We start from the raw sequence: 26,759 nt of genomic DNA, 5'->3' as shown, positions 1-26,759 counted from the left end.
TCACTAACGACTAGATATGCACCTGCTCTAGCCCAGGTTAGCTACCTCTTTATGCGCTCAATGCTATTACTTTTTCTTCTTCCTTCATATTTTTTCCCGGCATTTTTCTCAGATAGTACTATACACCATATTCCTCAGTACCCAAAACCAACTCAAATTGTTTACTTCCATCTTATTATCTCCAGCAATCATTGTTTGCATGAATTGTAGCTGAACTGTTGGTATTGTTCTCTTTTTACTTGAATTTGTTAACATAACTTGTATTTCTGGAGCTTTTCTCCCTGGGCCTCCACTGAAAATGGATATGAATCCAGTTGGACTTTCCTGGTCAACAAATGTAAAATAAATAAATTTATAAATTAATTCTTCCTATGGCCAAGGGCGATCGATACAAACATGAGACGTATTGAATAGTTTGGAAAGCTTTGGTCTCCCCCTCACTCAACCTATACCTAGGGTGAATATGGGTGCATCTCAAACACAGCCAGTGTTTGAATACGAGGTACTGAAAAGTTAATCACTTATATTTCCAGACAAATGCACCTAGGAATCCACAATTTGACCCCAAAGGTGCTTCCATGACAGATCAATTAAAAATTCTAGAAAGAAAGTTGTTTTTATTCAAGAAATTGCAGTTGGGGAACAAATATTTAATTAAAAATGTTGAAAGTAATATTGTGCCTAAGGGACTGGGGTTTTGGAAGCTACCTAACTGGGTACAATATGATTAAATATTACAAGGAACTGGTAAAAAAATTTTGATAAAGTGGGCAGTGACCTTATGAAAATCATAAAATACAGCAGCATTCAAATAGATCAATTAGTAAAAAAGATGGACTTGCTAAATAATTCCATCAAAAACAACCTCTTATTTGAACATTATGAAAGCAATTCTTTAAATATGTTCAAATCAGTGCACAACTCATGTAGTAACATTTTCAACAGAAAGTTGAAGAAACTTAGGAGAGATTTCGAAACCTATGCAAAAAAACGAGGCATATCTTAGGCTGCTAGGTTACCACGGTATCTGTTCCCACAACCTAGATCCAATCACCAATCAACAGGAAGAAGTCACAGCACAAGGAAATAAAAATGCAACAGTTCCAGGGGCCGCCTCTGTAGAAGTCAACAGATCAGAGGGAGTCGGCAGCAGGAAGCAATGTGGGGAAGATCAACAGATGAGCAAGGAGAGTTACACTCAACAAGGAGCCAAACCCAAATAAAATTACAATAAATTAAACAATTAAATCGGCAGCAACAGAACTAGTTAGAAGAGCAGATGAAACCTGTAGCCAACGAAAACTGCAAATAGTAAGAAACTTTTAAAGACTAATTTGTATAATTATTCAATAAAAACAGTTATTGAAGATCATGCTAATGTGTTAGCTAAAGGACCTTCCTTTATTCTAACAAGAAGGGCAAACATTTTAAACCTGAAACTGTAAGGAAATTAAATCTAAGCCTTATGGTTTCATGGAAACAACAGTAGGAACAGCATACTGAAGTTAAGCCATCCTAGTTGTTTCAATCTCCCTTGTATGTTCAGATGCAAATGTTTGAAAAAGGAAGTATGAACATGATACAAGATGCATTTTGTCAAAACCAAGTGAAAAGAAAAGCTTTAATTTATCTAAAACTGAGAAGTTATTCTTAAAGGACATGTGTAAGGATTCTTCTATTAGAGTCATGAAGCCAGACAAGGGGGAGGTCTGACTACAATGAACAACATTCAATACATAAATAAAATGTATATGCTGGTGTTACAATGGTTTGAAGGGTAGTTAAAAGAGATGGCAAATGGACACAGATAAAATTTGTGTGGCAGTACCCGTGTTGGAGTTGGTATTAAACTTCATATATTTTAAAAGCAATATATTAGACAAGCTACAGGAGTAGCTAAGGTGCTGCCTGCACCCCAGCTTTTGCAAATTTGATCGTGGCCTATTGGGAGGAAAATTATTTATTTAAAAGTGAATTTAGTAACTTCTGGTCAAGTTATATACAGTTTCTGGATATTTTTATTTTGTGGAGAGACAATTCTGATAAATTAGCTAAATTTTTGGAATTCAGTTATACTGTGGAATTTTTGAAGTTTAGTTAATTAATTCAAAGTGTCACATATTTAGATGTGGAAACAGAGAGAGAGAGAGAGAGAGAGAGAGAGAACGGGCTAGATTTGTTTCCACTAATTACAGAAAATCAACTTTCTCTAACAATTACCTCCACTTTCATAGTTGGCATCCGGCATACCAGAAAGGCTGTAGTAAAAGGGCAGCTAGTAAGGCTGGCAAGAATGGTGTTGGATTTAGATACCCAACAATACCACACATTCTACAAGAAATGAGAAGTTATGTACCTACCATAACGTTCCATGTTAGTTGTCTTCTTCTCGCCTTCTTTCTTTCTGGATGGGTTCAGAGCCGATCCTCGGCTCCGACTCGGCTTATACCAAAGCTCGAGAGCTATTTTTACCGGCTCGAGGTCCACAATGCTAGGTGCTAACTAACCAGATCTCATTTGATAGCTAACACTATAGCAGTTCTGCCCCCAGAACAAAGGAGAGAATGGCATACCCATATAGATAGCCATCCCAAGAAAAGGATAACCACAGAGACCATACTGGGCAAAAAAGGAAGGCTCCGCAGGATCCTATCTGTCTGTCCAGGCTAGGGGGTTGGAGGGTGGGACGCAAGAAAGAAGGCGAGAAGAAGACAACATGGAACGTTATGGTAGGTACATAACTTCTCAATGTTAAGTTGTCAATCTCGCCTTCATTCTTGCTGGATGGGACCGCATCCCTAGCACCTCAACCCTGGGTGGCTCGTTGGAACAGACTCTTGAGGACGGTGGAACCAAAGTTAGCTCGGCTTCTGGACGCCATGTCCAATCTGTAATGAGAAATAAAGGTATGAGGAGAGGCCCATGTGGCTGCCGCACAAATTGAATCTAAAGGCAACCTATCCTGAAAGGCTATAGACGTAGCTAAGGCTCTAGTTGAATGGGCTCTAGGTCTTGAAGGAAGCTTTTGACGCCTCAGCTCATAGATGAAAGTGATGACAGAGGCCAACCATCTAGAAAGGGTTACTTTGGAAACTGGAAGGCCTTTCTTCGATTCAGCATAAGATAGGAAGAGCTGGTCAGATTTCCTAATTTGCTTGGTTCTATCTAGGTAGTAACGGAGTTGGAGATGAACATCCAAGAAATGCAACTTTTGTTCCGCTCTGTCACAGTAATTAGGGAAGAAAACTGGGAGATCGATAGTCTGGTTTACATTTGCTCAGAAGATATCTTGGGTAAAAAGGAGGGGTTAGTTCTGAGGGACACTCTATCTTTATGGAAAACCAGATAAGGAGGACGAACACAAAGGGCGTGAAGTTCTGAGACTCTCCTCGCAGAGGTTATGGCCACTAGAAAAGTACAGTTTTGTACCTACCATAAATGTAGATGTCCGATAGACATGCAACTGCAGTCATAACATGTGGGTTGTCCTGCCTCAGGCAGCCCTCGGTCGGCCGGATTCCAAAGTCTGGGTCCGACGTCGGCTGATGTCGCATTTCTCTCCGACGTCAGAGCGGCTGGAGTACATAAGCATCAGCCAACGCCATTTTCTCCAGTGTTTCTTGCCCCAGATGCCAGGTGCCCTCCAAGGAAGGCTGTAATCAAATTGGAAGACAAAAACAGGATTCCAAACAAATACATGAGCAATAAAACAAATACACCATAACAGATATCCCCAGCTAAGAGTAAGGGGAATAGGAGTGGACCCTAGGCATAGAGGGGTATGGAGGGAGGGAAAACCCGACTGCAGTTGCATGTCTATCGGACATCTACATTTATGGTAGGTACAAAACTGTATTATGTCCTTCAAGAATGCAACTGCAGTCATAACATGTTGGTAGAATACCATAGCTTAGCTGGGGAAGGAGGTATGCTCTAGGAAAGAGATGGTGTGGCAATCAAACCCTGCAGGACTGCCGAAGCAAAGCCAGCTCTGGATCTGGAATATAGAGGGAGATTGTAGTGTTTGGAGAATGTATGGACGGAGCTCCATATAGCAGCTTCTAAAATGTCCTTTGTAGGCACCCCTCTTAAAAATGCTGTAGAGGTGGCTGTAGCTCTGGTGGAATGTGGTCTGACATAGGCTGGAACAGTCTTTCCATGAAAGGAATAACAGAATCTGATGCAATGTCCAATCCATTTAGAAAGAGTCTGTTTTGAAATTGCTTTTCCTTGGACTGCAGGGGCGTAAGCTACAAAAAGCTGTTCAGACTTCCTACTGGCCTTGGTTCTGTCCAGGTAGTATCGAAGTTGTCTATGAATGTCCAAGGTATGCAAAAGTCTTTCCCCCTTATTCTCAGGATTGGGGAAGAAAGCAGGCAGATGAATGGCTTGATTTAGAGAAACCCTAGATACCACCTTTGGCATAAAAGTAGGGTTGGTCCTTAATGAAAAGTACAGTTTTGTACCTACCATAAATGTAGATGTTCGAGGATTCCCTTGCTGCAGTCCTGACTATTGGGTATAGTCCGCGTCCCAGTCGGCCCGAATACCAGAGTATAAGGCTGACGTCGGTCATGGCGCCTTAGACTGACGTCAGTACGCCAGGGTACTAATGCGCATGACCGACGTCATTTCCTCAGTCTTTTCTTGCCCCAGATGTCAGAAGACCCAGAAAGACAAGTCCCAAAAACAACCTGCACCAATAAACATGTACAATATATACAGTAATATATATACAAAAATATAAGCATGTAAACTCACCTACACAACCACCCTGAAACACAGAGGGAAGGAGGGAGGTAAATTGGCAGCAAGGGAATCCTCGAACATCTACATTTATGGTAGGTACAAAATTGTACTATGTTCTTCGTCTTCCCTTGCTGCAGTCCTGACTATTGGGTAGAATCCCAAAGCAGAGGTAAGGGAGGCTGGCAAATTATAAAGTAGCAGGAGCTGACAACATGCCTTGTAAAACAGCTGTGGCAAAACCAGCTCTAGTCTTAGAGTATATAGGCAGGTGATAATGCCTAGAGAAAGTATGCACTGAACTCCAAGTAGCTGCTTCCAGAATATCTTTAGTTGCCACCCCTTAGAAATGCTGTTGAAGTGGCAGTAGCCCTAGTGGAATGAGGCCTAATCCCAGCTGGAACCTCTTTGCCATGATGGGAATAACAAAATGCAATGCAAAAGCCAATCCACCTAGAAATAGTTTGTTTTGACACAGGCTTGCCCTGTGAACTCAAAGCAAAAGAAACAAGTAACTGCTGAGACTGCCTAAAATCTTTAGTCCTGCTCAAATAATAACAATTGCCTGTGTACATCTAAAGTGTGCAAAATCTTTTCCCCTTTATTTTGAGGATCTGCAAAACGTAGGCAAATGAATAGTTTGGTTTAAAGCCACACTAGAAACCACCTTCGGCATAAAGGAAGGATTAGTACGTAATGAAACCCTGTCCTTATGGAAAACCAAAAGGGCTCTACTGCCATAAGGGCCTGCAACTCAGACACCCTTCTTGCAGAAGTAATAGCCAACAGAAAAGCAGTCTTCCATGACAAATATTTCAATTCAGCAGTAGCTGCAGGCTCAAAAGGTTGTAGAGTAAGTTTTTCCAACACAAAATTGAGATCCCAAGCAGGAGTAGGAGCTCTACGGGGGTCTTATATTCTTTGCCCCTCTAAGAAACTGCTTGAACAAAGGATGAAAACAAAGGTGGGACACAATCATAGTGAGCTGAAATTGCTGCAGCATGAATCTTTATGGAAGAGAAGGACAAACCTTTGTCCAATAATTCAGTAAGATATTGAAGAGCCACACTCAAATTAGGCTCTGAAATCTCCAAATTCTTTGCTGTACTCCAAAATAAAAATCTCTTCCATTTTTCATGCACTCCTAGTACTAGGCCTTCTAGCTTCCATAATCACATTTAAAACTTGTTGAGGAAGCTGAGACCTACCTTGCTTCAACACAGAATATGCCAAGCTGTGAGATGAAGAGATTGAAGCTTGACATTGAGCAGATGACCGTCCTTCTGAGATAACAGATGAGGAATCAGAGGTAAAGGCCATGGAGGCTTCTTTACAAGACTCCGTAAGTGGGTACCAGTGTTGCCGAGGCCAATCTGGAGCTATCAAAATCATCCGTGGCCTGTCTTGTCTGACCTTTAGTAATACCTTTGGAAGAAGAGGTAGAGGTGGAAAGGCATAGACATGAAGGTTTTTCCAACTGAAAGACAGAGCATCCACTTTCCAAGCTGTGTGATGAAACCCCTTTGTGCAATACTTTGGCAGCTGGTGGTTTAGTGGAGAAGCGAACAGATCTATGTCTGGAGTTCCCCATGACACTGTCAATTTCTGAAATACATGAAGATCCAGTTTCCACTGGGGATCCATGATTTGTCTGCTTAATACATCTGCTAGGGAGTTCTGTGCTCCTGGCAGAAACCTTGCCTGAAGAGTCAGTTGCAGGCTTAGCAGTCTCCCATAAAATCATTGCTTGCCTGCATAGAGGATAAGAATGTGTTCCCCTTGCTTGTTGATGTACCACATGACAGTTGTGTTGTCTGTCAGAATCAACACCTGCCCTGGAAGAAGTAATTCCTTGAACGCCATCAATGCAAACTGGACTGCTAACATCTCCTTCATGTTGATATGTAGATGCTGTAGTCTGGCAGGCCACTTGTCTTGTATCCACTTTCCATTTAGATGAGCTCCCCAAGCAGTGTCCGAGGCATCTGTCGTTAAAATCTGACTCGCCTCTGGCCGGGTCACAGAGAGTCCCTTGTTTAGGTGACATTCCTGAGCCCACCACAAGAATTCCTTTTGAAGGCAAGGTATTATTTGAATGACAGTGTCCAAATCTTGGCAGTGCTGTGTCCATACATTTTTGAGATACCATTGCAGCTTGGCATTGGGAAGCACCAGAATACAAGATGCCATGAACCCTAATGCTTGAAGGACTGTCCTTGCAGTCAGCACGGACTGATGAGATAGTTGATGGAAGTAAAGTGACAGACTCTTTTGTTTGTCCGGGGTTAAAAAGGCCATCTGAGCTGCTGTATTCAGTCTCACACCCAGAAAGCACATGTCTTGAGAGGGTACTAGACTGGACTTTATTTCGTTCACAGAATACCCTAGGCATCTTAGCACTGCTATGACATATTCCAGATGCTGTAGAAGGTGTTCCTTTTCTTGAGCCAGAATCAGGCAGTCGTCCAAGTAAGGATAGATTTGAATGCCTTGAAGCCTGAAGTAAGCTATCACTGGAGCCAGAACCTTTGTGAATACTCTGTACGCAGTAGATAAGCCAAAGGGCAATGCAGAGTACTGATAATGAAAATCTCCAGTTGAAACCGCAGATACTTTCTGCAACTTAGCCTTATAGGCACATGAAGGTAAGCTTCCTTGAGATCCAAAGTTACCATCCAGTGATCCTTGCCCAGCAGAGGTAACAGTTGCTGTAACGTCAACATCTTGAACTTGGGAATGTCCAGATAAGTGTTGAGGATAGATAAATCCAGAATTGGTCTCCACGTGTTCCCCTTTTGGTACTAGGAACAGGCGAGAATAAAATCCAAGCCCCTTTCTGATACAGGGACTGGCTGAATGGCCCCTATCTGGAGTAACTGAGAAACTTGCTTGTGAGCCTCTTTTCTTTGTGGAGGAGGAACATCTGGCATGCCTTTGAAAGGGGCATTGTGTGGAAATAAAATCTGTAACCGTGATGAATAATATCCAGCACCCATCTGTCTTGAGTGATTAAATCCCAATTTTCTTTGAAAAGAGACAATCTTCCTCCCAAAGGAGCTGCCAGACGAGTCCACTGGCAGCTGAAAAGGCAGGTCATTGGTTCTGCTTACGAAAGGACTGACCCCTGCCCTCACCAGAAGTCTGAGCAGGAGAACTGTCTGATCTAGGCCTAAAGAACCTTGAGCCCTGCCCCTACCACGCCTAGACCTACCCCTAGACTGGGAACCATAAGCAGGATATGTCCACCCCTTAGCAGGCCAATTTCTACTAAACTTGGAGGCTGCACCTGCAAAAATCTTTAACAGTCTGCATAGACTTAGCTTTGTCCTCCATTTTCTTTAAAACTGCTTCCACAGGCGGTCCAAACAACACATCAGACTGTAAAGGAGCATCCAAAATCCTAGTCTTAACATGCTCAGCTAAATTCTGATCCTTCAACCAGGCATGTCTGCGAAGAACAGAACTAGTAGCAGCCACCCTCGAGGAGGCCTGAACAGCATCAAAACCACACTGCAAAGAATGCTTACCCACTTGTTCAGACACATGAACCAAATCCAGCAATTCTTTACACTCAATACCTTCCGCCAAAGCATCCACCTTAGATTTCAATTGTGAAAGGAGATAATTTTGATATTTCAGCATATGAAACTGACAATTCAACGCCCTCATGGCTAGAGTGGAAGAAGTATATACTTTCTTACCCCACCTATCCAAAGCCCTTGCCTCTTTATCAGAGGGTACAGGATTTTAACCACAGAAGCTTTAACACCTTTAGGCCCCTGAGAAACAGTTTCTGGGTCCGCCTGGGACTCTTAAACAAATACTTATGAGCTTGGGCACCCTATAATACCTATCAGGCTTAACAGGAGCAGGAGGCAAGGAGTCAGGGTTCAGAGAAGCCTCTGCAAAACATCCTCCACCACATTCAACACAGGAGGAATAGCTAAGGGCCTATGCTGGGGCAAAACAAGAATTCCCTAAGCCTTTTCTGAGTCAGAGTAATCTTGGCCTTCCCATTTAAAGTGCTCCTCATGGAGTGAAGAGTCTCTGAAAATGAAAAATCCTCAGGAGGAGAAGCTGAAGGAGTGGAATCATCCACATCAGAATCAGAATAAGTAGGAAACTCTAGCAAGTCTTCCACAGAAGACTCTGAAGCCTGTGAACACTGTTCAAAACTATCAAACTCCTGTTCCAGCCTAGGCCACTTATCAGGAGGGGCATAGAACCTCTAATCAGAGTAATCAAATCTTCTGCCATTTTAAGCATATGTTTCTTAGGCACAGAGCCGAAATGCTAGGAGAAGCCCCACAGAAGCTGAACTTGGCCTACCTCTAAAAGAAGCTTTGGCAACAGAAGGAGAGGCCCTAACTACCTTGGGAAGAGAGGGAAGAACAGTTACCTGAGAAGCCCCTCAGCCTGGCCTACCTCCTGAGAGGGCACATCCTGTAACAGTAAAGTATCTGCCTGAGACTCCATAGAGACTCCTGGCAAAACCCCCGGCTCCCCTGAGCCTTCTAAAGGACCGACGTCCGGGACTGCCGGTTCCTCACCCCTAGGCTTCACTGTTTTGTCCTTACGCTTGGATGAAGCAGGCGTCGGAGCATCCGACGGCATATTATAATTGCAACGCTTCCCAAACACTAACCTAGCACAATCAAGCCTCCTCTTAATAGTGCGCTTGTTAAATCTAGCACAAGAGCGGCAACCAACAACGCCGTGCTCAGGCCCTAAACAAGGTATACACAATGTATGATAATCCCTATGGTATCTGCTTCCCACAAGAAATACAGTTATTCACTTTTTCTGACATCCGGTTAAATACTGAGGCAAGAAAAACCAAAATGTTCTAACGGGTTACTTAGCCAACTCTGTTTCGGTCTGAAACTCGGTTTCGAAAATCTCAGAACGCCAACCTGCACTCGCAAAATTGCTTCTGCATCGGACCATGCGGCAAAAAAGACTGAGGAAATGACGTCGGTCATGCGCATTAGTACCCTGACGTACTGACGTCAGTCTAAGGCGCCATGACCGACGTCAGCCTTATACTCTGGTATTCGGGCCGACTGGGACGCGGACTATACCCAATAGTCAGGACTGCAGCAAGGGAAGACGAAGAACATCCCTGTCTCTGTGGAAAATAATAAAGGGTGGTATTGCCATTAGGGCCTGTAGCTCCGAAACCCTTCTTGCTGAGGTAATTGCCAACAGAAAAGCTGTTTTCCATGAGAGAAATTGCAAGTCAACTGAAGCTGCTGGCTCAAAAGGAGGTAGAGTCAGTTTTTCTAAGACAAAATTGAGGTCCCAGGCTGGCACTGGGGCCTTTCTTGGTGGCTTAATGTTCTTGATTCCCCTGAGGAATTGTCTTAGTAAGGGGTGAGAGAAAACAGGAGGATCAGTGTTGTATCTAGCTGAAATAGCAGATGCATGTATCTTTATTGAAGAATATGAGAGGCCGCTCTGTAACATATCTGCCAAATATTCCAAGATAAGTGGGATGTTCAGTAATGATGTCCCTTGCTGGTATTCCAATTGCTGAATCTTTTCCACTTTGCTAAGTAAACCTTTCTGGTGGATGGTCTTCGAGCCTCTGTTAGTATCCGCTGAACTTCCTTGGAGAGAGATAAGCCGAAGTTATTTATGGGATCTCCCAGGCTGTTAGCTGCAGTGTCTGAAGGTTTGGATGCAGTGTTTCGAAATTGTGTCGAGTCAAAAGTAGAGGCCACTGAGGGAGGGCCCACCTCCTGGTGTGACATATGCTCCGTAGTAGTGGGTACCAGTGTTGTCTTGGCCAATCCAGAGCTATTATGATTCCCTTGGGCTTCTCTGCTTTGATCTTTAGTAATACTGAGGTCATCAGTGGCAGAGGTGGGAATGCATAGATTGCTAGGGAGTTCCAGTTGAATGAAAGGGCATCTATTTTCCAAGCCTTTGGATGGTATGTCCTTGTGCAAAATTTTGGTAGAAGATGATTGAGGTGAGAGGCAAATAGGTCCACTTCTGGCTTGCCCCATGTCAAGTGAGTTGTCTGAAAGCCTTCGGATGTAACCTCCACTGTGTGGATCTGTGAAATTCCTGCTTAGGCTGTCCGCCAACACATTGTCTTTTCCTGGAACAAACTGGGATTGTAACTGGATGTTTAGACTCAGTGATTTCTCCCAAAGCTGCATTGTCAGTCTGCAAAGGGGTAAGAGTGGGTGCCCCTGCTTGTTTATGTACCACATCACAGTGGTGTTGTCTGTCCGTATCATTAAATGGCCTTGCTGGAGTTGGTGTTGAAAAGCCTCGATAGCATGCATTACTGCCAGCATTTCCTTTTGGTTTATATGCAGATGTGTTTCCTTTGGAGACCATTGTCCTTGTATACACCTGCCTTCCATGTGCCCCCATCTGAGGTCTGAGGCCTGTAGTCATGGTCTGTGTTATTTGTGGTTTTGAATGACATACCTGTGTTTTCCTAGCTCACGAGGCCCACCATAGGAATTCCTTTGTAGGCATGGAATGAGTGGTATGATTGTCTCCAAGTTGTTGCTGTGTTGAGACCAAATGCTTTTAGGTACCATTGAAGCTTTCTCATGTGTAGTTTTGCTAATGGAACCAGTAGAATGCAGGATGCCATGTAACCCAGGGCCTGTAGGAATCTCCTTGCAGTCATCTGGGTGAGTTTTGCTAAACCTTTGAAGTATTGAGTTAACTTCTCTTGCTTGTCTTCTGTCAGGTAAGCCATCTGAGAGGCTGTGTCTAGTTTGGCTCCTAAGAAGATTATTTGCTGGGATGGCTGCAGTCTTGACTTTTGGAAGTTGACTGTGTATCCCAGAGCTTGAAGTAATCGTATGACATAATCCAGGTTTTTAGTCAACATCAATTTGTCGTCCGCTTGTATGAGGCAGTCGTCCAGGTACGGGTAAATTTGTACACCCTGGAGCCTGCAATGAGCAATTACTGAAGTCAGGCATTTTGTAAATACTCTGGGCGCAGTAGATGAGCCAAATGGCAATGCTGAGAATTGATAATGCTCTGGCCCTGCAAGAAATCTGAGGTATCTTCTGCAGCTGTGTCTGATAGGGACATGCAGGTATGCCTCCTTGAGGTCCAGAGTAATCAGCCACGACTCCTTGCCTAGCATGGGAAGGAGTTGCTGTAGAGTCAGCATTTTGAACTTTGGTACTATGAGAAAGGTGTTTAATGCGGACAACTCCAGTACTGGTCTCCATTGAGATTCTTTTCTTGGAACAAGGAACAGTCTTGAGTAAAACCCCTGTTCTTGTTCTTGTTGTAGAACTCTTTCTATTGCTTTCATTCGAGTCAGCAGAGTGATTTGCTTGATAGCCTCTGCCCTTTGATGTTGTGGTAGATTTGGCATGCCTTGTTTTCTTGGTAAGGTATGAAAATGAAACCTGTACCCTCGGTCTATAATGTCCAAAATCCATTTGTCCTTTGTCAGTCTGTGCCAGTTTTCTGCAAACAGAGATAATTTCCCCAAGGGAGCTTCTAGTTGTTCCCTGGTAGGCGGTAGTAGAGGAAAGTCATTGAGTTTGTGGTTGTTGGGCAGGTGAAACCCCGGCCACTTTTTGGTTTCCTGGCTGCCATTGTCGCCCCTGTGGGGCCCCTGTAGTGGCCTCTTCCTCGCCACGCCTGTTCTTACCCCTTTGAAACTTTTCTGGATTAGGAAAGAACCAGTTTTTGAAGGCCAATTCCTACTGAATCTGGGGGTTGAACCTGGAGGAAATCTTTCACAGTCTGAACTGATTTTGCTTTTTCTTCGATGGTCTTTAACACATCCTTAGCATTTGCACCAAAAGCTTGTTCTTTTCCAAAGGTGCATCCAGAAGTTTTGCTTTTACATGATCTGGTAGAGGTTGATCTTTTAACCAAGCATGTCTCGCATCACTGCCCCTGTCATAGCTGCCCCACATGAAGCTTCCAGTGCATCATATCCACACTGCAGGAAGTGATTGCTTACTTGCTGAGTGTTATGTACAGCTTCCTGCAAAGTCTTCCTGTCTAAAGGATCAGGAGAAGCTAATGTTTTTTGTAAATCTTCTAAGAGATAATCCTGATATTGGAACATATGAAAAAGGCAATTTAAAGCTCTCATGGATAAGGTAGTGGAAGTGTAAACCTTTTTACCCCATCTCTCTAATGACCTTGCTTCCCTGTTGGAGGGCAAAGGATTTTTTGAGGTGGAGGCTGAAACTCCTTTAGGCCCTTTGAAATAGTTTCCAAATCAACAGTATGGGCCCTGAATAAATGGGAATGAGTTTCTGGGACCCTGTAATACCAGTCTGGCTTGGCTGGAGCAGGAGGAAGAGAATCAGGGTAGCACTAAAATCAGAATACAAATCATCCAGAACATCAAGAACAGGGGGAACAGGTAAGGGCCTGTGCTGTAGCTTCTTAGGGAACGTCCTAAGGCGCTTAGAATCAGAATATTCCTGACCCTACCACTTGAAATGTTCCCTCATGGTGTGCAGAACTTCCCCAAAAGAAATATCCTCAGGAGGGAGGCCAAGGTATGGAATCTTCTGCATCCGAGTCCTCATAGGTCTGGAAGAGCTCTTCCTGGCTATCAGAGTGGACAGAGCCCTCAGAGTCTTCATCTGAAGGAGAAGGGTCAGAGGGTTCAACCCGGGCCTTTATCAGGAGGAGGCTGGGATGCTCTCTCAGGATGGGCCTGTGAACCTCTAATCATGGAAATTAAATCAGCAGCCATGGACAAAATTTGTGTCTCCGGAGTCGGCTGAGGTAAGGATTTGGAAGTAATATGCTTTGTTTTGCTGGCTGCCTTAGCCCTAGTGTAGGCCTTAATAGACATGGCCATAGGAGGCCTGGCAGCTCCACGCAGGAGTGACCTTGTCTACAGCAATGGTCTCGGCATTTCTCGGTTTCGTATCCGGAGGAAAGTCTATAACTGGCGGAGTAATGTCTGGAATCGAGTCGCCGGTAATGGTGTCTTCGGTTCGGAGCGTGGAGAGACCGTCTCAGAGGGAACCGGAGCACTCGCTTAGGTTTTGGCGTGGAGTCGGTGGTACACGGGCCGAGGATGTCGGTCCCGGTCTTTTCACTTTTGGGAATTTGCGATGTCGGAAGATCCGGCGGCATGGTGTAAGCAAATTTATCAAAAAATCTTCAGCGAACTCCGCCGCCTGAGAGTGCGCTTGTTGAAACGAGCACAGGCTACACAGGCCGAGACGTCGTGGTCTGGGCCCAGGCAAGGGAGGCAGTAAGAGTGGAAATCCTTATGAGGTATTTGTTTACCACAAAAAAGACAATTGTTAACTTTTTCAGTAATTTCTGACATTGGCCGAGGCAAGAAAAGGTCCCCAAGGGGTACTTAGCTTTTTTGATGACTTCGGTATCGTAGAATACAGGAGCTGACCGACTGGCACTTGCGAACTGCTTCTGCTTCGGGCACCGCGCGGCAAGAAAGACTGAAGAAAATGGCGTCGGCTGATGCTTATGTACTCCAGCCGCTCTGATGTCGGAGAGAAATGCGACATCAGCCGACGTCGGACCCAGACTTTGGAATCCGGCCGACCAAGGGCTGCCTGAGGCAGGACAACCCACATGTTATGACTGCAGTTGCATTTTTGAAGGACATCAAAGTTTTCCATGAGAGTAACTTCAATGAACAGGAAGCCGCAGGCTCAAAGGGAGGGAGAATCAAGGAGGTTAAAACTAGATTCAAATCCCACTGCGGTGGGGGATGTCTAACCGGGGGCTTAAGTAAAAAGATACCTTTAAGGAATGCTTTACAAAGTTTATGAGACATAATGGAGGAGTCGGACAAGCCAACATGAAAATTTGAAATGGCTGCTAACTGGACTCTGATAGTGGAGGAAGAAGAACCCGAATGAAAGAGTTCGGCCAAAAAATCTAAGACCGATTGGATAGGAGCCACAAAAGGGTTCATGTTCCTAGATTTTGCCCAGGAGGAAAAACGTTTCCATTTGCTGGCATAAATTCTCCTGGTAGAAGATTTGTGAGAAGCTAAAATGATGTCACGTACCGAATGGGAGATAAAGGGAAGCCTGGCTAAGGTTGGAAGTGGAGCAACCAAGCTGTGAGGTTGAGAGAGGGGAGAGATTGGTGCAGCTTGCCCGACTGGTGGGTCAAGAGATCTGGAACTGGGTCCAGATGCCAGGGCTGCTCCAAGAGGTAACGATGCAGGAACTGAAACCATATTTGTCGAGACCAGTACGGAGCAATGAGGATCATTGTGGATCTCAAGGCGGTAGCTTTCTGAATCAACTGAGTGATTAATGAAAAGGGGTGAAAAGCACAGGAGACCCGGGGCCAATCGTGGACTAGAGCGTCTCTGGGGGGGGTGGCCGGGAAGAGAGTGAAAAATTCGTGGCATTTGCTGTTCTGGGGTGTAGCGAAAAGATCGCAGCAAGGCTGACCCCATTTTCTGAAAATTTTTTCCACTACTGACTGCTTGAGAGACCACTCGTGCGGCATGAGAATGGCTCTGCTCAGCCTGTCCGCTATGACGTTGGACTTCCCGGGGATATGCGTTGCTATCAGAAACCGTTGAGAGAAGATCGCCCACTGCCAAAGTCTGAGTGCTTCTCGACATACGGGATAGGATTTGGTTCCGCCCTGCTTGTTGATGTACCACACTACGGCCATACTGTCCATCTGAACTGCAATCATCCCGATGGGAAGAGAGTCCTGAAAGGCTTGCAACGCTAAAAGAACTGCTCTCATCTCTAGGACATTGATGTGCAGGTGGCACTCGAAAGGTTGCCAAGTGCCCTGGACCATCTTGCCCTGAAAATGCGCCCCTCACCCGATCAGGGAGGCATCCATTGTCACTGTAGCAACTGGGGGGGGGGGGGAATGAAGGGTCTGCCCTGAGTCACTTGAAGGGAGAGCATCCACCAAGACAGGTGTTTCTTGCATAACTGGGTTATCAAAATGTAGTGTGACATCGGGAGTTGCTGGCAGGACCACTGAGAGAAGAGCATCCATCGCAGGAGTCGCATGTGGAAGCGAGCTAAGGGAAGTAACGTAATGGCAGGCGCCATGAGACCTAGAGTCTTCAGTACAAACTTGGCCTGAATTTTGTTGTCCTGAAGTAGGATATGAACATGTTCGCGAATATCTGAGATACTTTGAGCAGTCAGTTTTGCAGAGAGTTCGACTGTGTCTAATATGGTGCCTATGAAGGTAATAGACTGACAAGGCGACAAGGCAGACTTTTCAAAGTTTATGGCGATACCTAGCTCTTCGCAAATCTGAATGGTGTAATCTCTGGACTGAATAAGTTGACGCCTGGTGGTGGCGGTAAGGAGCCAGTCGTCGAGATATGGAAACACCTGGAATCCTTGATGCCTCAGATGAGCCGTAACCACTGCCATGCATTTGGTGAACACTCGGGGGGGCTGTAGTGAGACCAAAGGGCAGGGCCCTGAACTGGCAGTGACTGGTTCCCAGCCGGAAGCGGAGAAACCTCCTGTAGCGCCTGTGCATCTTGATGTGGTAGTACGCATCCTGAAGGTCTATAGAGCACACATCCAATGGTCCTGACCCAAAAAGGGTAGAATGGACTGTAGCATGACCATCCAGAACTTCGTTCTTTGAACAGACTTGTTCAGTCTGCTGAGATCCAAAATTGGTCTCCAGTCCCCTGTCTTTTTTAGTACTAAAAAGAACTTGGAGTAGATTCCGGAGCCTTGCTGGTCTGCTGGGACTGGCTGGATGGCCCTTTTTCTTAGCAGTTTTGAGATTTCTAATACTGCTTGTTCCCTTAGACCGGGTGGAACATCTGGAAGGGGCCTGTTTGGCTGTTCTGGGGTGTGGACAAAGGGAATTTTGTAACCCTCGGATATGATCGACCGTACCCATGTGTCTTCGGTAAGGGAAAGCCAGGCTTTTGAGTACAGTGATAATCTTCCCCCGACTGCCTCCGAAGATGGACAGTCTGGCAGCTTCTCAGGGATGCTGGAAGGGTTGCCCAGAGACAGCTTCTCTGCTACCCTGATTCTGCGGACCCCCTCTGCCCCTGGGGCGGCATCTATTGTTGTCCCCCCCCCCCTGCCTCTAGAGAGGAACTCGCCTCGTGCGTCCGGCGCAACTCCCTGTGGTTTGCAGAACCACATTTTTCCACCCTTCTGACCTTTGGGGTATGGTCTGGATGGGGTGGAAAAACGGACTCCCACGGCAGGGTGTCTTGCCGTCTTGTTCGCATCTGGTCAAAGTATCCTTCACCTGAGGTCCAAAACGCCGAACCATCAAAGGGAGAGCTGGTGAAGGACGCCTTAAAGGGGTCAGTAAAGTTACAAAGCCGCATCCAGGCATGTCGTCTTAAGGCCACATCTGTGCCTGCAGCCCTACTTGCCCCATCAGCCGCATAAGAAATAAGCTGCATGGAGGAGTTAACAATCGAGTTTAGGGTTGCCAGCTGGGAGTTGATTTTGTCCTGAGACCCCGCAGCTGTTGGATCCTGCAGAGTGTTACCCATTTCTTTGAGCAAGTCTCTTTGAAGACGGGTGAAATGACATAAGTAATTCAGCGACCGCATGGTAAAGGTCGCTGAAGAAAACATCCGCTTGCCGTACCTATCCATGGTCCTAGATTCCTTATTAGGAGGATGGATAGGTACCGAAGGATCAGCCGGTTCCTTCTTAGTGGCTGCTGCCACCACCATGACATCAACAGGGACACCCTTGGTCAAAAACTGTTTATCAGCAGGGACTGTGATAAATTTGGAAGACCTCCACGGGGCAGGTTCCATAGAGTCAGGGGCCGTCCATGCCTTCTTGGCCACCACTTCCATAAGGGGGTCAAAGGGTGGAGACACCCAGGCGGTGGAAGGGCGAGAACCAAACGCCTCTACGTAGACAGACTCGTCCTCGGAAGGATTGAGGGAAGACCAGTTCCCCCTCTGCTTGAGGATCTCAAGGATGTCAGAGAAGGAGACATCCTCAGAGGGGGATCTTGGGGACCCTTCCGACTCATCCAAGTCGGTATCAGATGTGACAGACTCAGGGGAGTCCAGATGCTTCCTCTTACATTTCTCCTCTTCCGAGGGGGCTCCCCTGACCAATCAGGGGAGGCCTCAGAAGAGGAGGATGCTCCCAATGGGGGCCCCGGAGGCATAGGATCTCTGCGGTCAGGGTCGAGAGGATGGGTAGAGACCATAGCAGGCACTATAGTGGGAGGAGCTGGGGGAGCCGACCAAGGAACAGGCACAGGGGCCAGCACACTCCTCATGACCTCGAAAGCACCCCTGTCAGGCAGAGAAGAAGGTCCCCGCTCCGAAGAGATAAGGACCCCTCCCGGCACCGAGAGGGATGGCTCCGAGGCCGATGTCGGAGCTGAACCCACCTGCGCCAAGGCTCCGAGAGGGAGAACGGGGTCGGACAAGGGTCCGATGCCACTCGCCCCCTTGGAACAGACGAGGGAGTCACGGCGTCCGAGCCGAAATGGGTGGTATCGGCTCCGACGTGTTGACGGTCCCGGCTCCCACAAACTCCAGCTCCGAACTCGGGAAGAATCAGAGTAGGAATCGATGATGGAATGGGGATAGCCACTGTCTGTTGAGAAGGGCTATGAAGCATCAGGGCCAGTGCCTGCGACTTAAGGAGTCTGCTAACCACCCTCTCGAGGTCATGGTCCAAAAGCCTGGAAGACAGAGAGGAATGGGACCGGTGACTGTGCTCCGAAAGCAAAGGAGATCTCTGAGCAGAATGGACCGACTACAAAGAGGGAGACCTGGAGCGCTTATGAGTCAATGTCGGTTCCGACAAAACTATCGGAGCCGACTGGGTTTTTGAAGCATCGGCTCCAGCCGGAGCCGATGCCAAAGCAGAAGTAGCACCACTGGTCAGAGGCTCTAAACTCGGAGCCGACAATTTAGTGGGCTTAGAAGGCTTGCCCGACGAGGCCTTGGACGGGGAGCCTTCAGGCTTCAATAAGCCTCTCAAAATCAATTTGTTTCTGCATTCCTGCAGGACTCTTGGACTGAATGCATGGCAAACGGAACAAGAGTCCTGCCAAGTGCAGAGGACCCAGGCAATACACGCAAGAAGTGTGACCGTCTGTCAGAGACATTTTCTGAGAGCACGAGTCACACTTCTTGAAGTCTGAGACCTTGGACTCCTTAGACATAATGGTGGAACACACCCAAACACACACACACACACACACACACACACACACACACACACACACACACACACACACACACACACACACACACACACACACACACACACACACACACACACACACACACACACAGTAAAGAAAAAAACCTAGTCCAGTCACTTCAACACACCAAAGACTAAGACTAAAACTAAAACTAACTTTAACAAAATGCCCAAAAACTAACTTGGCCCTAAGGCCTAGTTATATAAGGGGAAGGAAGGGCTGAGGGGATATAAAATAGACCCAAAAGGGGACTATACAAAGCGGGTTACTCTAAGAGGGTGAAAAGGGGAAATAACTAACACTAACCCTGAAAATAAGAGGAAAAAACCTTACCCGAAAAGCAGTTTTTTTGAAAATTTACCAGAGAGCTGGAAAAAACGCAACCTCGCAGCTAAGCGGCAAACGAGATCTGGGTAGTTAGCGCCTAGCATAGCGGGATACAGGGTTACCTCGAGCCAGTAAAAATAGCTCTCGAGCTTTGGTATAAGCAGAGTCGGAACTGAGGATCGGCTCCGAACCCATCCAGCAATAATGAAGGGGAGATTGACAACTTAACATTGTATGTTTTCTAGGACAGGGTACCCTCAAGAATTTTAATGGAAATTTGGGACAAAGTAGTGTTCAAGAGAACACATGGTAGTTACTGTCCTACACTGAGTGCAAACAGTAATGTATATAATATGAAGAAAAAAAAACTAGAAGGTTAAAGGTTAATCGTAATAGAGCATTTATTTAGACATTGAACTTGGATAGTAAAGCCATAGGTGACTCCTTGATAAAGAACTGGGAGATCTTTCAAGCTGATAATATAATCCTTACAAAAGTAGGTAATAAACCTATGTTGGTTTACAACAAAGATAGCTCATTCAAAATATTACTGGAAAGTTCTACGAAAAATCAACCACTTAGTAATAGACCCCTGAGAATGTTAAGTGTGGCCACTGCACACAAAACAAAAACATTCTGGTGTATGGAGCTTTGCGTTCCAAGTGTCCTACTTTTTATATACAGAAAACCCAGAGGATGCTTAAGAATCGAATTTATGAAGATATGCAAGATATACAAAAATCAAAGACCACAAATGCCTTTTTCAGACACACACAAGAAAATAAAGATCACAATTTTGCTTTTGTAGTTATGGAGCAACTAACAAAAGACAAAAGGGGTTTTGTTATAATACAACATCTAAATACATGTAAATTAAAATGTCAAATTTTAGTTAATGCAATATGTTTTCCAGGTTTGAATGATTCAATGGCTATTGATTCTGTTTTAAAGTTGAAATACTATGACACTACAAAGTTTGTTATTTTTATCCTTAATTATAGTTTTACTTCACAATCAGTTTTAATTGGTAGGTTGGGTCTAACATTGTGTCATGTGATTTTAATTATGTATAAAGTACAGTTTTGTACCTACCGTAAATGTAGATGTTCGAGTGCTAATACAGCTGCAGTCATATCAGATGGGTTCTCCTGCCGTCAGGCGGGTCGTTGGTCGGCCGAATTCCAAAGTCTAGGTCCGGCGTCGGTGGTCGTCGCTTCTTCCCTGACGTCAGTGCGACAGGGGTATAAAAGAACCAGCAGACGCCATTTTCTTCAGTTTCTCTTGCCCCAGATGTCAGGTGCCCCCAGAAGGAAGGCAATACATAAATTTGTGTAATAAAGCAATGCCATATAATCAAAAAATAGTAGTGCAAGCAAATACATCATGAATGAATACCCCAATCTGGTTGCATGAGGATATGTTAGCCAATAGGCCTGTCCCAAGAGGGGAGGGAGGGAAACCTGGACTGCAGCTGTATTAGCACTCGAACATCTACATTTATGGTAGGTACAAAACTGTACCATGTTCATCGTGCATACAGCTGCAGTCATAACAGATGGATAGAATCCCAAAGCTAAGAAAGGGGTGGTAGGCACTAGGTGGAACTAGGAGGAGCCAGAATGCCCTGCAAGACTGCAGTGGCAAAGCCCGCTCTAGATTTGGAGTATAGTGGAAGGTGGTAGTGCTTGGAGAAGGTATGCACAGAACTCCAACTGGCTGCTTCTAAAATATCTTTGGTAGGAACTCCTCTAAGAAAGGCTGCAGAAGTAGCCGTGGCCCTTGTGGAGTGAGATCTGATGCCTGTAGGTACAGTTTTGCCATGAAAAGAATAGCAAAAGCGTATGCAATGGGCTACCTTGAGCTCCTATAGCATAGGACACAAAGAGCTGATCTGATTTTCTGAAAGGCTTTGTTCTGTCCAAATAATAACGCAGTTGTCTGTGGATGTCCAAGGAATGTAGTAATCTCTCCCCTTTGTTTTGCGGTTTAGGATAAAAGGTAGGTAAATGTATGGCCTGATTCAAAGCTACCCTGGATACCACTTTTGGCATAAAGGACGGGTTGGTTTGTAATGAAACTCTGTCCTGATGGAAGATGATAAAAGGTTACACAGCCATGAGAGCTTGTAGTTCTGAAACTCTATGAGCTGAGGTAATAGCCAGAAGGAAAGCTGTTTTCCAGGACAGATATTGCAAATCTGATGAGGCAGCTGGCTCAAAAGGAGGCAAGGTCAGTTTTTCCAGAATGAAAATGAGATCCCAAGCAGGTATTGGTTGTTTCCTTGGGGGTTTTAGATTCTTAGCCCCTCTGAGGAACTGTCTTAAGAGGGGGTGAGAGAATAATGGAGGATCAGTGTTGTATTCTGCAGAAATGGCTGAGGCATGGATTTTGATGGAGGAGAATGAAAGTCCACTGCTTAGGAGCTCAGCTAGGTACTGCAATATTTGAGGTAAATTCAGTTTTCCAGGATCCTGGCCCTTTTTCTTATTCCAGACACAAAACAGTTTCCATTTTGCGGAGTAAGCTTTTCTAGTAGACGGCCTTCTGGCCTCCAAAATGACATCCTGCACCTCCTTGGAGAGTAGGGTCTGTTGTAATGTTAAGGAATCTTCCATGGGGCTAGATTGAGAGTTTTTAGCCGACTGTGAAGAGTTTTGAAGCTGTGCTGAGTCAGGAGAAGAGGCATTATAGGCAGGGTCCATGGTGGGGAATGCGTCAGGCTCCTCAGGAGTGGGTACCAGTGTTGTCTTGGCCAGTCTGGAGCAATGAGAATCATCTTTGGTCTGTCTGCTCTGGTTTTCAATAGAAAAAATGGTTTCAACATATCTGTCTCCTCTTAAATCCCAAAAAAAACAAACTTCTACTATTCACCCCAACCACTAAATCCACCCCTTTTACTTTTTCAATTGTATCATGTAACGGCACTGTTATCAAACCAGACTATTCCACTAAGCTGCTAGGCATCACCATAGATAATCAGCTAAATTTTGACTATCACATCGACCTAACTATCAAGTCAGTCAATAAAAAGATTGGTGCCCTTTACAGACTTAAGCCCTATCTCACTGCTACTTCCCGAGTGGCTCTTGCCCAAACCCACCTGATTTCAACATTATTGTATGCCTCACCTACCTTTACCAACTTATCTAAAGCTAATCTTCAAAAGCTTAATACTGCCTACCATAGTATAGCCAGATTTGCCACTGGCTCTGCATTTCATACTCATCACTGTCTGAATTTAAAGAAACTAAACTGGCTTGAACTTCCAAACCTAATACTCCTTCAGCAACTAATCATCACCTTTAAAATTCTACATTACCCCACCAACACACCCATACTAAATAAACTCATCACACCTTACAAAATCTTACTACACTTAGATCAGCCAACAAGCTACTAGTTACCACTTTGAAATCTCATAATAAATCAGGTGATTCCTTATTTGCAAACACTGTTGGTTCTATTTGGAATAAACTTCCCCCAGAACTGACCTCCCTAAGTTCATGTTATCTTTTCAGAAAACAGATAAAAACCTACCTACTTACTCACTGGTTATGCCCTTGCTCCAACCCTGACTGACCCCAGTAAATTTCTTTTCACTCCCTAGTCCACTCCTTTGTACTTTTGCTCTTCTGTTCTTACTTAAACAGTCTCCACTGACCCTTTGTTGTACCATCACTCTTCAGTTCCAACAACTATTACACTCCCCCTAAGACCATACTGATATCCTGCCTCTTGCTTCTCCTTTCTGTGCCCCTATAATCCTACTACCTCCAGCATTTTACACTATCTTGCCTTTTTCTTTTCTTTTCCCCCCTTTATTTTACTCTTTCTACTATCTCCAATATAACCTTACTCAGTCCACTATATCACCACCTAACAGAATCTGTATCACTATCTACAGTCTACCTACTTCATTTTTGCCTTCCTAAACTTCAACTTTAACTTTATTTTATCTGTTTACGATACTAACCTGCTTATTAGACTCATTACATAAACCATTTTCAAGCATTCAGCCTTTACCTACTTATTGTCAAGATTACCTACTAGTTAACATTTTTAACATCTGATTATTTTTTTTATATGATACTGTAGCTTCTCTGCTAAGCACCTGTCTGAATTTAGTTTGTCATCTAATCAGTTTTGTATTAGAAAAATGTATATGCATTATTATTGCCTTATTATATTACTTTTATGTGTATAGTTAGTTTATTTAAGTGACTACAAACTCTGTAATGTCTTAGACCGATAGTGGAGCTTTTCTCCTCGGGCCTCTGCTGAAAATGGACATGTATCCAGCCAGACTAGCCCGGTTAACAAATGTAAAATAAAATGTAAAATAAAATAAATAAATAAATAAAACTTTGGGCAGCAGAGGAAGAGGTGGGAAGGCATAAACTGTCATTGATGTCCAACTGAAAGAGAGAGCGTCCCAGGCCTTTGGATGAAAAATCCTTGAGCAGAATTTTGTCAATTGGTGATTTTTGTGGGAGGCAAAGAGATCTATGTCTGGCCTTCCCCATGCTTGGATTATCTCTGTAAAAACTTGAGGATGCAACTTCCATTCGTGTGGATCTGTCATATTTCTGCTTAGGTTGTCTGCCAGCGTGTTTTCCTTGCCTGGCAAGTACTGTGCTTGTAGTTCGATTTGTAAGTCCATGGCCATGTTCCAAAGTGACATGGCCAGTCTGCATAGGGAGTATGAATGTGTTCCTCCCTGTTTATGTACCACATTACTGTGGTGTTGTCCGTTCTTATCAATAGTTGACCTGGTTGCAGAAGGTCTTTGAAAGCTATAATAGCATTTATTACTGCTAGCATTTCCTTTTGATTGATGTGAAGGCGCTTTTCTTTTTGGGACCACTTGCCCTGAATGCACAGATCTGTCATGTGCGCCCCCCAGGCGTAGTCTGAGGCGTCTGTTGTGATGACTTGATTTGCTTGAGGCTTGCTGAATGGGAGACCTGTGTTTGTTTGGCATGCTTGAGCCCACCACAGAAATTCCTTTTGAAGACATGGAATTAGTGGTAATATTGTTTCCAAACTGTGGCTGTGTTGAGACCATAGGTTTTTCAGGTACCATTGAAGTTTCCTCATATGCAGCTTTGCACATGGGATTAGTAAGATGCAAGATGCCATGAATCCCAGAGCCTGCAGGATTTTCCTTGCAGTCAGCCTGGTGCAATTTGCTAGTGCTCTGAAGTAGTGAGTTAGTTGCCCCTGCTTCTCTGGCGTGAGGTAGGCCATCTGGGTGTTTGTATCCAAGTTGGCACCCAGGAAAATTATCTTCCGAGAGGGTATTAGCCTTGATTTCTTTTTGTTGACTGTGTATCCCAGAGAATTCAACAACATTATTACACAAGCCAGATGTTTCAGAAGAATGTGCTTGCTCTCCGCTTGGATCAGGCAGTCATCCAAATAGGGGTATATCTGTATCCCTTGAAGTCTGCAGTAGGCAATTACTGATGCCAGGCATTTCGTGAATACTCTGAGCGCAGTAGATAAGCCAAAGGGCAATGCAGAGAATTGATAATGGGTTGAACCTGCAAGAAATCTGAGGTATCTTCTGCAATTTTGTCTAATTGGGACATGCAGGTATGCCTCCTTGAGGTCCAATGTTACCAGCCAAGACTCCTTGCCCAGCATGGGAAGAAGCTGCTGTAGAGTGAGCATCTTGAATTTTGGTACGAGTAGAAATGTGTTTAGGATGGATAGGTCCAAAATAGGTCTCCAATCTTTTCCCTTCCTTGGTACCAGGAATAGTCTGGAATAAAAACCTTGACCTTGTTCGTGCGTAGGTACCTCTTGAATAGCTTTCATGTCTATAAGATCTGTAATTTGTCTTTGTGCCTCTGCCCTTCGATTGTGTGGCAGGTTTGGCATGCCTCTCATTTTTGGAAGGGTGTGAAAATGGAATCTGTAGCCTCTGTTTATAATGTCCAAGATCCATTTGTCTTTTGTGACAATATGCCAATTTTTTGTAAATAATGCCAGTTTTCCGCCTAAGGGTGCTGCCATTTGAGTCTTGCTTGGCATGCAAAGGGGAAAGTCATTGGGCTTGCTTTCTGAATGATTGCGAGTTATCCTCAGCACCTCTGTGTAGGAGCTTGCCATTGTCTGCCTCTAAACGATCCTTGGTATTGCCCTCTTCCTCTCGGGCGCCTGTATCTACCTCTTTGGGGTCTGTCCGTGGCTGGAAAGGACCAATTTTTGGAAGGCCAATTTCTACTGAAACGTGGGGTTGTACCTGTAGAAAATCTTTCACAGTTTGCATTGATTTAGCCTTTTCCTCCATTTTCCTTAATACCTCCTCAGCATTAGCACCAAATAATACATCCTTTTGTAGAGGAGCATCTAGTAATTTAGCTTTTACATGATCTGGCAAGGTTTGTTCCTTGAGCCAGGCACGTCTACGTATGACTGATCCTGTAACAGCAGCTCTACATGAGGCCTCTAGAGCATCAAAACCACATTGTAAGGTATGTTTACCCACTTGTTCTGCACTATGCATCAAATCCTGCAACTCCTTCAAGTCTGGTTGTTCAGGTTGTGACATTTTACTTTTCAATTGTGATAACAGAAACTGTTGGTACTTTAGCATATGGAACTGACAGTTTAATGCTCTCATGGTTAAGGTAGCCGAGGTATATACCTTTTTTCCCCACCTTTCTAAGGATCTGGAATCTCTCGAAGGTAATGGATTTTTAGCAGTGGAGGCCTTAATTCCCTTGGGGCCCTGTGAGATGGTTTCTGGGTCAGCAGCATGGCTTTTGTATAAAAATTGGTGCGAGTCAGGAACCCTGTAGTACCTGTCAGGCTTGACTGGGACTGGAGGTAGAGAATCCAGGTTAAGGCAGGCCTCCGAGTACACATCATCTAGTATGTCCAAGACAGGAGGTATAGCCAGAGGCCTGTGCTAAGGTAGCAAGAGAAATTCCCTAAGCCTTTTCTTGGAATCTGAATAATTTTGGCCTTCCCAGTGGAAGTGTTCTCTTAAGGTATGCAAAGTTTCCCCAAATGAGCAATCCTCTGGGGGGGGAGACAGAGGGAATGGACTCCTCTGCATCAGAATCTTCAAAAGGGGAGTAAGAATGTTCCAGATCAGAGTGCTCTGAGGAGGGGGATTCTTCCTCCACACTGGGCCTTTTGTCCAGGGGGGGGGTTGAGAACCCCTGATAAGAGTAATTAAATCCTCAGCCATTTTAAGCATCTGTATTTTAGGCATGGGGCCTGGAGATGGGCCCTGTGTAGCTTGTCTCTTAGAGTGCATGGCTGCTTTAGACTTAGTGAAAGCCTTGATGGAAAAAGAAGAGGAAGGTCTGAAGACACCTTGAGAGGAGGTGGACCTGTCCACATTTTGAGATTCACCGCCAAGAGTGGCTTCGGTATCTGTAGTCGGGGTGTGGGCCGAGGAGCCTGCAACCTCAGGCACAGGGGACACCGCCAATGAAGTGTCGTCTGTAGTCAGGGGCTGCGTAGGTGCCTCGCTGAGAACCGGACCACGTGTAATCGGCTTTGGCGTGGTGTCGGTA

At 45.0% G+C, this 26,759-nt stretch overlaps 1 protein-coding gene across 4 annotated transcripts in view; it reads right to left on the bottom strand.

Moving 5' to 3' along the window:
- Window positions 1-26,759, bottom strand: part of CABIN1 (calcineurin binding protein 1) — a 4,301,447-nt gene that overhangs the window by 4,166,099 nt on the left and 108,589 nt on the right. The gene's annotated exons all lie outside the window — the stretch shown is intronic.

This window comes from Protopterus annectens, chromosome 4.part0 (assembly GCF_019279795.1).
Source record: "Protopterus annectens isolate FY-2018-M chromosome 4.part0, PAN1.0, whole genome shotgun sequence".
Taxonomy (NCBI): domain Eukaryota; kingdom Metazoa; phylum Chordata; order Ceratodontiformes; family Protopteridae; genus Protopterus; species Protopterus annectens.
The sequence above is the reverse complement of the archived record's forward strand: the minus strand, read 5'-3'. Positions and strand labels throughout refer to the sequence as shown.